Below are 12,926 nucleotides of genomic sequence, written 5' to 3'. Positions count from 1 at the left end.
TCGCAGTAGATCGCTTGTCATTGACTAGAGGCATGAAGCAGGATCAACGTCAGCTTGCTTTGCTACTACATACCTATTGGTCAAGCAGTCTTCTGTGGTACATATCCGTGATGCAGAGAACTCAGTTCTAAGTGTAGTGCAAAGTGAGAACTACTGTGTGCTGTGCATGCTTTCTGCTTAGCGTTCTGTACACTGCAGTGCTCGTCCCTATGCAGAATTTACAGAGTGCACGGTACGCTTCCAAGGAGCAGGGCATTCTCGTATGGTACAGAGAGTTTGACAGAAAAGTGCACACGCCAGGCGTGTTTTGGCAGTAGCAAAACCTACCAGCAGAGTGTTCTGTGTTAGCAGGAGACGACAGTTTACCTCCCCTAGAGATATCGCCGCAGGATACATAGCGCGAAGAAGGAGGCTGCAGAGCACTGGAGAGTGCACTTCGCAGCAGATCGCTTGTCAGTGACTAGAAGCATGGAGCAGGATTAATGTCAGCTTGCTTTGCTACTACACACCTATTCGAAAAGCAGTCTTCTGTGGTACATTTCTGTGATGCAGAGAACTCAGTTCTAAGTGTGGTGCAACATGGAAACTACTGTGCTGTGCATGCTTTCTCCATAGCGTTCTGTACTCTGCAGTGCTCGTCCCTATGCAGAATATACAGAGTGCACGGTACGCTTCCAAGGAGCAGGGCATTCTCGTATGGTACAGAGAATGTGACAGAAAAGTGCACACGCCAGGCGTGTTTTGGCAGTAGCAAAACCTAGCAGCAGAGTGTTCTGTGTTAGCAGGAGACGACAGTTTACCTCCCCTAGAGAGATATCACCGCAGGATACATAGCGCGAAGAAGGAGTCTGCAGAGCACTGGAGAGTGCACTTTGCAGCAGATCGCTTGTCAGCGACTAGAAGCATGAAGCAGGATCAACGTCAGCTTTCTTTGCTGCTACATACCTATTGGTCAAGCAGTCTTCTCTGGTACATATCCGTGATGCAGAGAACTCAGTTCTAAGTGTAGTGCAAAGTGAGAACTACTGTGTGCTGTGCATGCTTTCTCCTTAGCGTTCTGTACACTGCAGTGCTCGTCCCTATGATGAACTTACAGAGTGCACGGTACGCTTCCAAGGAGCAGGGCATTCTCGTATGGTCCAGTGAGTTTGACAGAAAAGTGCACACGCCAGGCGTGTTTTGGCAATAGCAATACCTACCAGCCTGCAGAGTGTTCTATGTTAGCAGGAGACGAAACTTTACGTCGCCTAGAGAGATATCGCCGCAGGATACATAGCGCCAAGAAGGAGGCTGCAGAGCACTGGAGAGTGCAGTTGGCAGCAGATCGCTTGTCAGCGACTAGAAGCATGAAGCAGGATCAACATCAGCCTGCTTTCCTACTACACACCTATTCGACAAGCAGTCTTCTGCTGTACAGACCCATGATGCAGAGAACTCAGTTCTAAGTGTAGTGCCAAGTGAGAACTACTGTGTGCTGTGCATGCTTTCTCCTTAGCGTTGGGTACACTGCAGATCTCGTCCCTATGCAGAACTTACAGAGTGCACGGTACGCTTCCCAGGAGCAGGGCATTCTCGTATGGTCCAGAGAGTTTGACAGAAAAGTGCACACGCCAGGCGTGTTTTGGCAGTAGAAAACCTACCAGCAGAGTGTTCTGTGTTAGCAGGAGACGACACTTTACCTCCCCTAGAGATATCGCCGCAGGATACATATTGCGAAAAAGGACGCTGCAGAGCACTGGAGAGTGCACTTCGCAGTAGATCGCTTGTCATTGACTAGAGGCATGAAGCAGGATCAACGTCAGCTTGCTTTGCTACTACATACCTATTGGTCAAGCAGTCTTCTGTGGTACATATCCGTGATGCAGAGAACTCAGTTCTAAGTGTAGTGCAAAGTGAGAACTACTGTGTGCTGTGCATGCTTTCTGCTTAGCGTTCTGTACACTGCAGTGCTCGTCCCTATGCAGAATTTACAGAGTGCACGGTACGCTTCCAAGGAGCAGGGCATTCTCGTATGGTACAGAGAGTTTGACAGAAAAGTGCACACGCCAGGCGTGTTTTGGCAGTAGGAATACCTACCAGCAGAGTTTTCTGTGTTAGCAGGAGACGACAGTTTACCTCCCCTAGAGAGATACAGCCGCAGGATACATATTACGAAGAAGGAGGCTGCAGAGCACTGGAGAGTGCACTTCGCAGCAGATCGCTTGTCAGTGACTAGAAGCATGGAGCAGGATTAATGTCAGCTTGCTTTGCTACTACACACCTATTCGAAAAGCAGTCTTCTGTGGTACATTTCTGTGATGCAGAGAACTCAGTTCTAAGTGTGGTGCAAAGTGGAAACTACTGTGCTGTGCATGCTTTCTTCATAGCGTTCTGTACTCTGCAGTGCTCGTCCCTATGCAGAACTTACAGAGTGCACGTTACGCTTCCAAGGAGCAGGGCATTCTCGTATGGTACAGAGAATGTGACAGAAAAGTGCACACGCCAGGCGTGTTTTGGCAGTAGCAAAACCTACCAGCAGAGTGTTCTGTGTTAGCAGGAGACGACAGTTTACCTCCCCTAGAGAGATACAGCCGCAGGATACATAGCGCGAAGAAGGAGGCTGCAGAGCACTGGAGAGTGCACTTCGCAGCAGATCGCTTGTCAGTGACTAGAGGCATGAAGCAGGATCAACGTCAGCTTTCTTTTCTGCTACATACCTATTGGTCAAGCAGTCTTCTGTGGTACATTTCCGTGATGCAGAGAACTCAGTTCTAAGTGTAGTGCAAAGTGAGAACTACTGTGTGCTGTGCATGCTTTCTCCTTAGCGTTCTGTACACTGCAGTGCTCGTCCCTAGGCAGAACTAACAGAGTGCACGGTACGCTTCCAAGGAGCAGGGCATTCTCGTATGGTCCAGAGACTTGGACAGAAAAGTGCACACGCCAGGCGTGTTTTGGCAATAGCAATACCTACCAGCCTGCAAAGTGTTCTATGTTAGCAGGAGACGACACTTTACCTCGCCTAGAGAGATATCGCCGCAGGATACATAGCGCGAAGAAGGAGTCTGCAGAGCACTGGAGAGTGCACTTTGCAGCAGATCGCTTGTCAGCGACTAGAAGCATGAAGCAGGACCAACATCAGCCTGCTTTCCTACTACACACCTATTCGACAAGCAGTCTTCTGCTGTACAGACCCATGATGCAGAGAACTCAGTTCTAAGTGTAGTGCCAAGTGAGAACTACTGTGTGCTGTGCATGCTTTCTCCTTAGCGTTCTGTACACTGCAGTGCTCGTCTCTATGCAGAACTTACAGAGTGCACGGTACGCTTCCCAGGAGCAGGGCATTCTCGTATGGTCCAGAGACTTTGAGAGAAATGTGCACAAGCCAGGCGTATTTTGGCAGTAGCAAAATCTACGAGCACAGAGTTCTGTGTTAGCATGAGACGACACTTTACCTCCCCTAGAGAGATATCGCCGCAGGATACATATTGCGAAGAAGGAAGCTGCAGAGCACTGGAGAGTGCACTTGGCAGCAGATCACCTGTCAGTGACTAGAAGCATGAAGCAGGATCAACGTCAGCTTGCTTTGCTACTACATACCTATTGGTCAAGCAGTCTTCTGTGGTACATAGCCGTGATGCAGAGAACTCAATTCTAAGTGTAGTGCAAAGTGAGAACTACTTTGTGCTGTGCATGCTTTCTCCTTAGCGTTCTGTACACTGCAGTGCTCGTCCCTATGCACAACTTACAGAGTGCACGGTGCCCCAAAAAGGAGCAGGGCATTCTCGTATGGTCCAGAGAGTTGGACAGAAAAGTGCACACGCCAGGCGTGTTTTGGCACTAGCAAAACCTAGCAGCAGAGTGTTCTGTGTTAACAGGAGACGACACTTTACCTCCCCTAGAGATATCGCCGCAGGATACATAGCGCGAAGAAGGAGGCTGCAGAGCACTGGAGAGTGCACTTCGCAGCAGATCGCTTGTCAGTGACTAGAAGCATGAAGCAGGATCAACGTCAACTTGCTTTGCTACTACATACCAATTGCTCAAGCAGTCTTCCGTGGTACATAGCCGTGATGCAGAGAACTCAGTTCTAAGTGTAGTGCCAAGTGAGAACTACTGTGTGCTGTGCATGCTTTCTCCTTAGCGTTCTGTACACTGCTGTGCTCGTCCCTATGCAGAACTTAAAGAGTGCACGGTACGCTTCCAAGGAGCAGGGCATTCTCGTATGGTCCAGAGAATTTGACAGAATAGTGCACACGCCAGGCGTGTTTTGGCAGTAGCAAAACCTACCAGCAGAGTGTTCTGTGTTAGCAGGAGAGGACAGTTTACCTCCCCTAGAGAGATATCACCGCAGGATACATATTGCAAAAAAGGAAGCTGCAGAGCACTGGAGACTGCACTTCGCAGTAGATCGCTTGTCATTGACTAGAGGCATGAAGCAGGATCAACGTCGGCTTGCTTTGCTACTACATACCTATTGATCAAGCAGTCTTCTGTGGTACATATCCGTGATGCAGAGAACTCAGTTCTAAGTGTAGTGCAAAGTGAGAACTACTGTGTGCTGTGCATGTTTTCTCCTTAGCGTTCTGTACACTGCAGTGCTCGTCCCTATGCAGAACTTACAGAGTGCACGGTACGCTTCCAAGGAGCAGGGCATTCTCGTATGGTACAGAGAGTTTGACAGAAAAGTGCACACGCCAGGCGTGTTTTGGCAGTAGCAAAACCTAGCAGCAGAGTGTTCTGTGTTTCGCAGGAGACGACACTTTACCTCCCCTAGAGATATAACGCCGCAGGATACATAGCGCGAAGAAGGAGGCTGCAGAGCACTGGAGAGTGCACTTCGCAGCAGATCGCTTGTCAGTGACTAGAAGCATGAAGCAGGATCAACGTCAGCTTGCTTTGCTACTACATACCTATTGGTCAAGCAGTCTTCTGTGGTACATATCCGTGATGCAGAGAACTCAGTTCTAAGTGTAGTGCCAAGTGAGAACTACTGTGTGCTGTGCATGCTTTCTCCTTAGCGTTCTGTACACTGCAGTGCTCGTCCCTATGCAGAATATACAGAGTGCACGGTACGCTTCCAAGTAGCAGGGCATTCTCGTACGGTGCAGAGAATTTGACAGAAAAGTGCACACGCCAGGCGTGTTTTGTCAGTAGCAAAACCTACCAGCAGAGTGTTCTGTGTTATGAGGAGACGACAGTTTACCTCGCCTAAAGATATATCGCCGCAGGATACATATTGCGAAGAAGGAGGCTGCAGAGCACTGGAGAGTGCACTTGGCAGCACATCGCTTGTCATTGACTAGAGGCATGAAGCAGGATCAACGTCAGCTTGCTTTGCTACTACATACCTATTGGTCAAGCAGTCTTCTCTGGTACATATCCGTGATGCAGAGAACTCAGCTCTAAGTGTAGTGCAAAGTGAAAACTACTGCGTGTTGTGCATGCTTTCTCCTTAGCGTTCTGTACACTGCAGTGCTCGTCCCTATGCAGAACTTACAGAGTGCACGGTACGCTTCCAAGGAGCAGGGCATTCTCGTATGGTCCAGAGAGTTTGACAGAAAAGTGCACACGCCAGGCGTGTTTTGGCAGTAGCAATACCTACCATCCTACCTGCAGAGTGTTCTGTGTTATCAGGAGACGACAGTTTACCTCGCCTAAAGATATATCGCCGCTGGATACATATTGCGAAGAAGGAGGCTGCAGAGCACTGGAGAGTGCACTTCGCAGCAGATCGCTTGTCAGTGACTAGAAGCATGAAGCAGGATCAACGTCAGCTTGCTTTGCTACTGCATACCTATTGGTCAAGCAGTCTTCTGTGGTACATAGCCGTGATGCAGAGAACTCATTTCTAACTGTAGTGCCAAGTGAGAACTACTGTGTGCTGTGCATGCTTTCTCCTTAGCGTTCTGTACACTGCAGTGCTCGTCCCTATGCAGAACTTACAGAGTGCACGGTACGCTTCCAAGGAGCAGGGCATTCTCGTATGGTCCAGAGAGTTTGACAGAAAAGTGCACACGCCAGGCGTGTTTTGGCACTAGCAAAACCTAGCAGCAGAGTGTTCTGTGTTAGCAGGAGACGACACTTTACCTCCCCTAGAGATATCGCCGCAGGATACGTAGCGCGAAGAAGGAGGCTGCAGAGCACTGGAGAGTGCACTTCGCAGCAGATCGCTTGTCATTGACTAGAGGCATGAAGCAGGATCAATGTCAGCTTGCTTTGCTACTACACACCTATTCGACAAGCAGTCTTCTGTGGTACATATCCGTGATGCAGAGAACTCAGTTCTAAGTGTAGTGCAAAGTGAGAACTACTGTGTGCTGCGCATGCTTTTTCCTGAGCATTAGGTACAATGCAGTGCTCCTCCCCATCCAGCGTTGAAAGAATGCATGGTACGCTTACTAGGAGCAGGAAAATTCTGTCTGGTACAGGGAGTTTGACAGAAAAGTGCACTCTCCACGCCTGATTTGTCAGTAGCAAAACCTACTATCAGAGTATTCTGTGTGAGAAGGGAATGATACTTCACCTCAGTTAGAGAGAAATAGCAGCAGGATACATAGCGCGAACAAGGAACCCGCAGACCACTGGAATGCCCTTCGCAGCAGAGCGGTTGTCAGTGGCTAGAGGCATGAAGCAGGATCAGCTTCAGCTTGCTTTGCTACAACATACCCATTCGACAGGCAGTCTTCTGCGGTACATATCCGTGACGCAGAGAACTCATTTCTAAATGTAGTGCAAAGTGAGAACTACTGTGTGCTGTGCATTGTTTTTCATAGTGTTAGGTACACCGGAGTGCTCTTCGCTATGCAGAGTTGAAAGAGTGCATTGTACGCTTAGAAGCAGGTGGGTATTCTTGCATGGTACAGAGAGTTTGACAGAAAAGTGCACACGCCATGTGTGTTTAGTCAGTAGAAAACCTATTAGCAGAGTTTTCTGTGTGAGCAGGAGACAACACTTGACTTCGGATAGAGAGAAATCGCCGAAGGCTATATAGCGCGAACAAGGAAGCCGCAGAGCACCGGAGTGCTCTTCGCAACATAGCGGTTGTCAGTGACTAGATGTATGAAACAGGATCAGTGTCAGCTTGAATTGATACTACATAACAATTCGTCAAGCAGTCTTCAGGGGTACATATCCATGATGCAGAGAACTTATTTCTAAGTGTAGTGCAAAGTGAGATCTACTGTGTGCCATGCTTGCTGTCTCCTTAACCTTAGGTACAGTGCATTGCTCTGCGCTTTGCGTTGTAGAGAGTGCACGGTCCGCTCTACAAAGAGAAGAGCAATCTAGTATGCTATAGAGGGTTTAAGACAAATGTGCACGAGCCAGGCGTGTTTTGGCAGTAGCAAAATCTACCAGCAGAGTGTCTTGTGTGAGCAGGAGACAACACTTCAGCTCGGATAGAGAGAAATCGCAGCAGGATACAATGCGCAAACAAGGAAGCCGCAGAGCTCCAGAGTGCTGTGGGCAGCCTGCTACTTTTCAGTAACTAGATGTTTGAGGCAGGATCTGCGTCAGCTTTCTATGATACTACATATCTATTGGTGAAGCAGACTTCTCTTTTACATATCCGTGATGCAGAGAACTCAGTTCTAAGTGTAGTTCAAAGTGAGAACTACTGTGTGTTGGGCATGCTTTCTCCTCAGCTTTAGGTGCACTGCAGTGCTCTTCACCATGAAAAGTTGAAAGGGTTCACAGTAATTTTACAAGGAGCAGGGCAATCTCTTATGTTACATATGATTTAACAGGAAACTGTTAACTCGCCATGACTGTCTTGTTAGTAGCAAAACCTACGCACAGAGTGTTCTGTGTGAGCAGAAGACGACACTTCACATCGGTTAGAGAGATATCGGTGCAGGATACATAGCGCGAACAAGGAAGCCGCAGAGCACCGGAGTGTGCTTCGCAGCACAGCGATTGTCAGTGACTAGAGGTATGAAGCTAGAGCAGCGTTGGTTTGAATTGATACTACATATCTATTCGTCAAGCACTCTTCTGGGGTACATATCCATTATGCAGAAAACTCATTTCTAAGTGTATTGCAAAGTGAGAATTATTGTGTGCTGTGCATGCTTTCGCCTTAGTGTTAAGTACACTGCAGTGCTCTTCGCTATGCAGAGTTGAAAGAGTGCAATATACGCTTACAAGGAGCTGGGCATTCTCGCATGATACAAAGTGTTTTACAGAAAAGTGCACACGCCAGGAGTGTTTAGTCAGTAGTAAAACCTACCTGAAGAGTGTTCTGTGTGAGCAGGAGACGACACTTCAACTCGGTTAGAGCTGAATTGCTTCAGGATACATAGCGGAACAAGGAAGACGCAGAGCAACGGAGTGCTCTTCGCAGCAGAGCGATTGTCAGTGACTAGAGGAATGAAGCAGGATCAACGTCAGCTTGCTTTGCTACTACATACCTATTGGTCAAGCAGTCTTCGGGGGTACATATCCGTGATGCAGAGAACTCAGTTCTAAGTGTAGTGCAAAGTGAGAACTACTGTGTGCTGTGTTTATGCTTTCTCCTTAACATTAGGTACACTGCAGTGCTCGTCCCTATTGTCCAAGTTTAGGACAAAACTAGTGGAAAGCCTCCAAAGGAGCCCCCCAGAATAAACCCCCCTCACAATTCCTCCCCTCCACTGGGCTCGGAGAGAATTTTACTCGGGGGGAAAAGTGGAAAAAACTTGTTTATTAACAAACACGAGAAAAAACACTTCCCAGCAACAGGAAAGTACAATCCCAGATGGCAAAAGAAATGTTTTCACCTAAGTGAGAGACGGTCACTGCTGGGAAGGGCGAGAAACTTCTTGGGCAGGCTCCGGAGGCAGTCTCTGATGCTCAGGTCCCGTCCGGAGCCGGTACAGATCTTGGAGCTGAAGGAGAGAAGGGGGAGGGGAAGGCAACAGCAGCCAGGGCAGAGCTGGGGCAGCAGCAGCGGGGCAGAAGCAGCAGGGCAGAAGCAGCGGCTGGGGTAGCTAGCAAGCACGCAGCAAGCAGCAGCCGGGCAGCAGCAGCAAGCCAAGAAGCACAGCCCCCAGGGCACCACCCCCCCCGAGGGGGGAAAGGGCACCGGCGGCAGCTCCATGCAGACAGAGAGGTGTGGGGGCGGGAGAGGAGCAGACATAACACCAACCCAGAACATTCCACCCCTTATCCCACATCGTGAACGTTACACACTGTTGTAATTCGGTATATGAGGTATAAGAACTGAAATCAGTATCCTGTAACCTCCTTCCTGCAAACCCCAGGTCCTGTCTCCCTTTCCGGTCCTGTGACCTTTCCCTGTGTCCTTGTACCCACCGGGGGTCGGGTATTCCGGTCCCTGTCCCCTCTGTGTCTTCATCCCATTGGCAGCTAGCCAAGGCCACTCCCATTCCCCTCTCCTGAATACCTGGTCCCCAGAGAAACTTGGCCTCTTTCCGGCCATACCATCGCCATGCAATAAACTGGGACTGAAAGAGCCTCTTTGGTATCCTTCTCCATCCATGATGCGATACTTTGTCTGATCTTAAGTAATTAGGAAATAGACACAGTATAACAGCGTCAACACACGATTGGGATATACACCCACTAACTACAACGTAAAGCTTTCATTCGACTTGCGCAAACCTTCATCACTTACACATTTCCTCTCATTTCACTTACTCAGACCTTCAACACTTACATATGTCTTCCTGTCTCATCCTACAATCAGTTCTCCCTGCGGTACACACCCTGTTGTTCCATCTTCCTGCATTATCCACCACGTGCATCCTGGTCCTTGAGCAAAGACAATCCCACGAATGGGTTTGCCTGTACTCGAGGCAGGATTAACCCATACTGCCTTTCCTAACAAACCTCTGACATGGGCCACAGGGACTTTATCTCCATCCACTATATTAAGGGAGTCAAACTGGGCAGGACCTGCTCGGTTGATGGAACCTCTGGTGTTAACTAACCAAGTAGCCTTTGCTAGATGTTGTTCCCAGTTTTAAAAGACCCCCCACCCAATGCCTTCAAGGTGGTTTTCAGTAATCCATTGTACCTTTCCACTTTACCTGCAGCTGGTGCATGGTAAGGGATGTGGTACACCCACTCAATACCGTGTTCTCTAGCCCAGGTGTTAATGAGATTGTTCTTAAAATGAGTCCCATTGTCTGACTCGATCCTCTCAGGGGTGCCATGCCTCCACAGGACCTGCTTTTCCAGGCCCAGGATGGTGTTGCGGGCTGTAGCATGAGACACTGGGTACGTCTCTAACCATCCAGTTGTGGCTTCCACCATGGTCAGGACATAGCGCTTGCCCTGGCGGGTCTGAGGCAGTGTGATAAAATCAATCTGCCAGGCCTCTCCATTCTTATACTTGGACCACCGCCCCCCATACCAGAGGGGCTTCACCCGCTTGGCTTGCTTAATGGCAGCGCACGTGTCACAGTCGTGGATAATCTGGGAGATGCTGTCCATGGTTAGATCCACCCCTCGGTCTCGTGCCCACTTATAGGTGGCATCTCTGCCCTGATGACCTGAGGCATCATGGGCCCATCGAGCTAGGAACAATTCTCCCTTGTGTTCCCAATCTAAGTCTATCTTCGACACCCCTATCCTTGCAGCTTGATCTACTTGCTGATTATGTTGCTGCTCCTCATTGGCTCTCTTTCTGGGGACATGGGCATCTACATGTCGAACTTTCACAGGTAGTTTCTCTAATCGAGTAGCGATGTCTTTCCACTCTTCAGCAGCCCAAATTTGTTTTCCTCTGCGCTGCCAGTTCGCCTCTTTCCATTTCTTCAACCATCCCCACAGAGCATTGGCTACCACCCAGGAATCAGTGTATAAATAGAGTTTCAGCCATTTCTCTCTCTCTGCGATGTTAAGGGCCAGTTGGACGGCTTTGAGTTCGGCGAATTGACTAGATCCACCCTCTCCTTCAGTGGCCTCTGCAACCTGTCATGTGGGGCTCCATACAGCTGCTTTCCATCTCCGGTTCATCCCCACGACACGACAGGAGCCATCAGTGAATAGAGCATAGCGTGTTTCCTCTGCCGGTAGCTCGTTGTATGGTGGAGCTTCTTCAGCCCGTGTCACTGGTTCTTGTTCTTCATCCGCGACACCGAAACTTTCACCTTCGGGCCAGTTTTTAATTATTTCCAGAATCCCAGGACGATTTAGTTTCCCGATTCTGGCACGCTGAGTGATGAGGGCTATCCACTTGCCCCACATGGCACTGGTGGCATGGTGGGTTGAGGGAACCTTTCCACTGAACATCCACCCCAGCACCGGTAGTCGGGGTGCCAGGAGAAGCTGTGCTTCCGTACCAATGACTTCTGAGGCGGCTTGGACTCCCTCATAGGCGGCCAAAATTTCCTTCTCCGTTGGGGTATAATTGCCTTCAGACCCTCTGTAACTTCTGCTCCAAAATCCCAGGGGTCGGCCTCGGGTCTCACCAGGCACCTTCTGCCACAGGCTCCAGGACAGACCATGGTTCCCAGCTGCAGAGTAGAGCACACTCTTTACCTCTGGTCCCGTCCTGACTGGGCCAAGGGCCACTGCATGAGCGATCTCCTGCTTGATCTGGGCAAAAGCTTGCTGTTGTTCAGGGCCCCAGTGGAAATCGTTCTTCTTGCGAGTGACCTGGTAGAGAGGGCTTACAATTTGGCTGTACTCAGGGATGTGCATTCTCCAAATGCCTATGGCACCTAGGAAAGCTTGGGTCTCTTTCTTGTTAGTAGGTGGGGACATAGTTGTAATTTTGTTAATGACATCAAGTAGGAATCTGACGCCGTCCATCTTGCCACTTCACTCCCAGGAACTGGATCTCACGTGCAGGTCCCTTAACCTTGCTCTTCTTGATGGCGAAGCCGGCTTCCAGGAGGATTTGGATAATTTTCTCTCCTTTCTCAAACACTTCTGCTGCTGTGTTCCCCCATACGATGATGTCATCAATATATTGTAGATGTTCTGGAGCCTCACCCTTTTCCAGTGCAGCCTGGATCAGTCCATGACAGATGGTGGGACTGTGTTTCCACCCCTGGGGCAGTCGGTTCCAGGTGTACTGCACGCCCCTCCAGGTGAAAGCAAACTGAGGTCTGCACTCTGCGGCCAGAGGAATGGAGAAAAACGCATTGGCAATGTCAATGGTGGCATACCACCTTGCTGCCTTGGACTCCAGCTCGTACTGCAGCTCCAGCATGTCCGGCACGGCAGCGCTCAGCGGTGGAGTCACTTTATTCAAGACACGATAGTCCACAGTCAATCTCCATTCTCCGTCAGACTTGCGCACAGGCCAGATGGGGCTGGTGAAGGGTGAGTGGGTTTTGCTGACCACCCCTTGGCTCTCCAGCTCTCGGATCATCTTGTGGATGGGAATCACAGCATCTCGAGTTGTTCTACATTGCCGGTGATGTACTATTGAAGTGGCAATTGGCACTCGTTGCTCTTCTCCTTTCAGCAGTCCTACTGTAATGGGATTCTCAGCTAGTCCAGGCAGGGTGTTCAATTGCCAGATGTGTTCTGCCATTACAGCCGCTATCCCGAATGCCCATTTAAGGCCTTTTGGATCCTTAAAATACCCGCTCCGAAGGTAATCTATGCCCAAAATGCATGGGGCCTCTGGACCAGTCACAACAAGATGTTTCTTCCATTCCCTTCCAGTTAAACTCACTTCAGCTTCCACCAGGGTGAAGTCCTGTGAGCCACCTGTCACACCAGCGATGGAAACAGATTCTTCCCCCACATATCTTGATGGAATTATCGTACATTGGGCACCTGTGTCAACTAAAGCTCGGTACTTCTGTGGTTTCGATGTGCCAGGCCACCGAATCCACACAGTCCAAAAGACACAATTTTCCCTCGCCTCACCCTGGCTAGAGGCAGGGCCCCTCTAAGCCTGTTTATCTTTCTTCCCTGGGGCATGCATCTTAGAAGTTCCTTCGAGAGGGTCAGACATGTCATTATCACTATCATATTTGGCACTTTGG

Source organism: Oenanthe melanoleuca, chromosome 15, assembly GCF_029582105.1.
Source record: "Oenanthe melanoleuca isolate GR-GAL-2019-014 chromosome 15, OMel1.0, whole genome shotgun sequence".
NCBI classification, from domain to species: Eukaryota; Metazoa; Chordata; class Aves; order Passeriformes; family Muscicapidae; genus Oenanthe; species Oenanthe melanoleuca.
Note: the sequence above shows the minus strand (reverse complement) of the source record.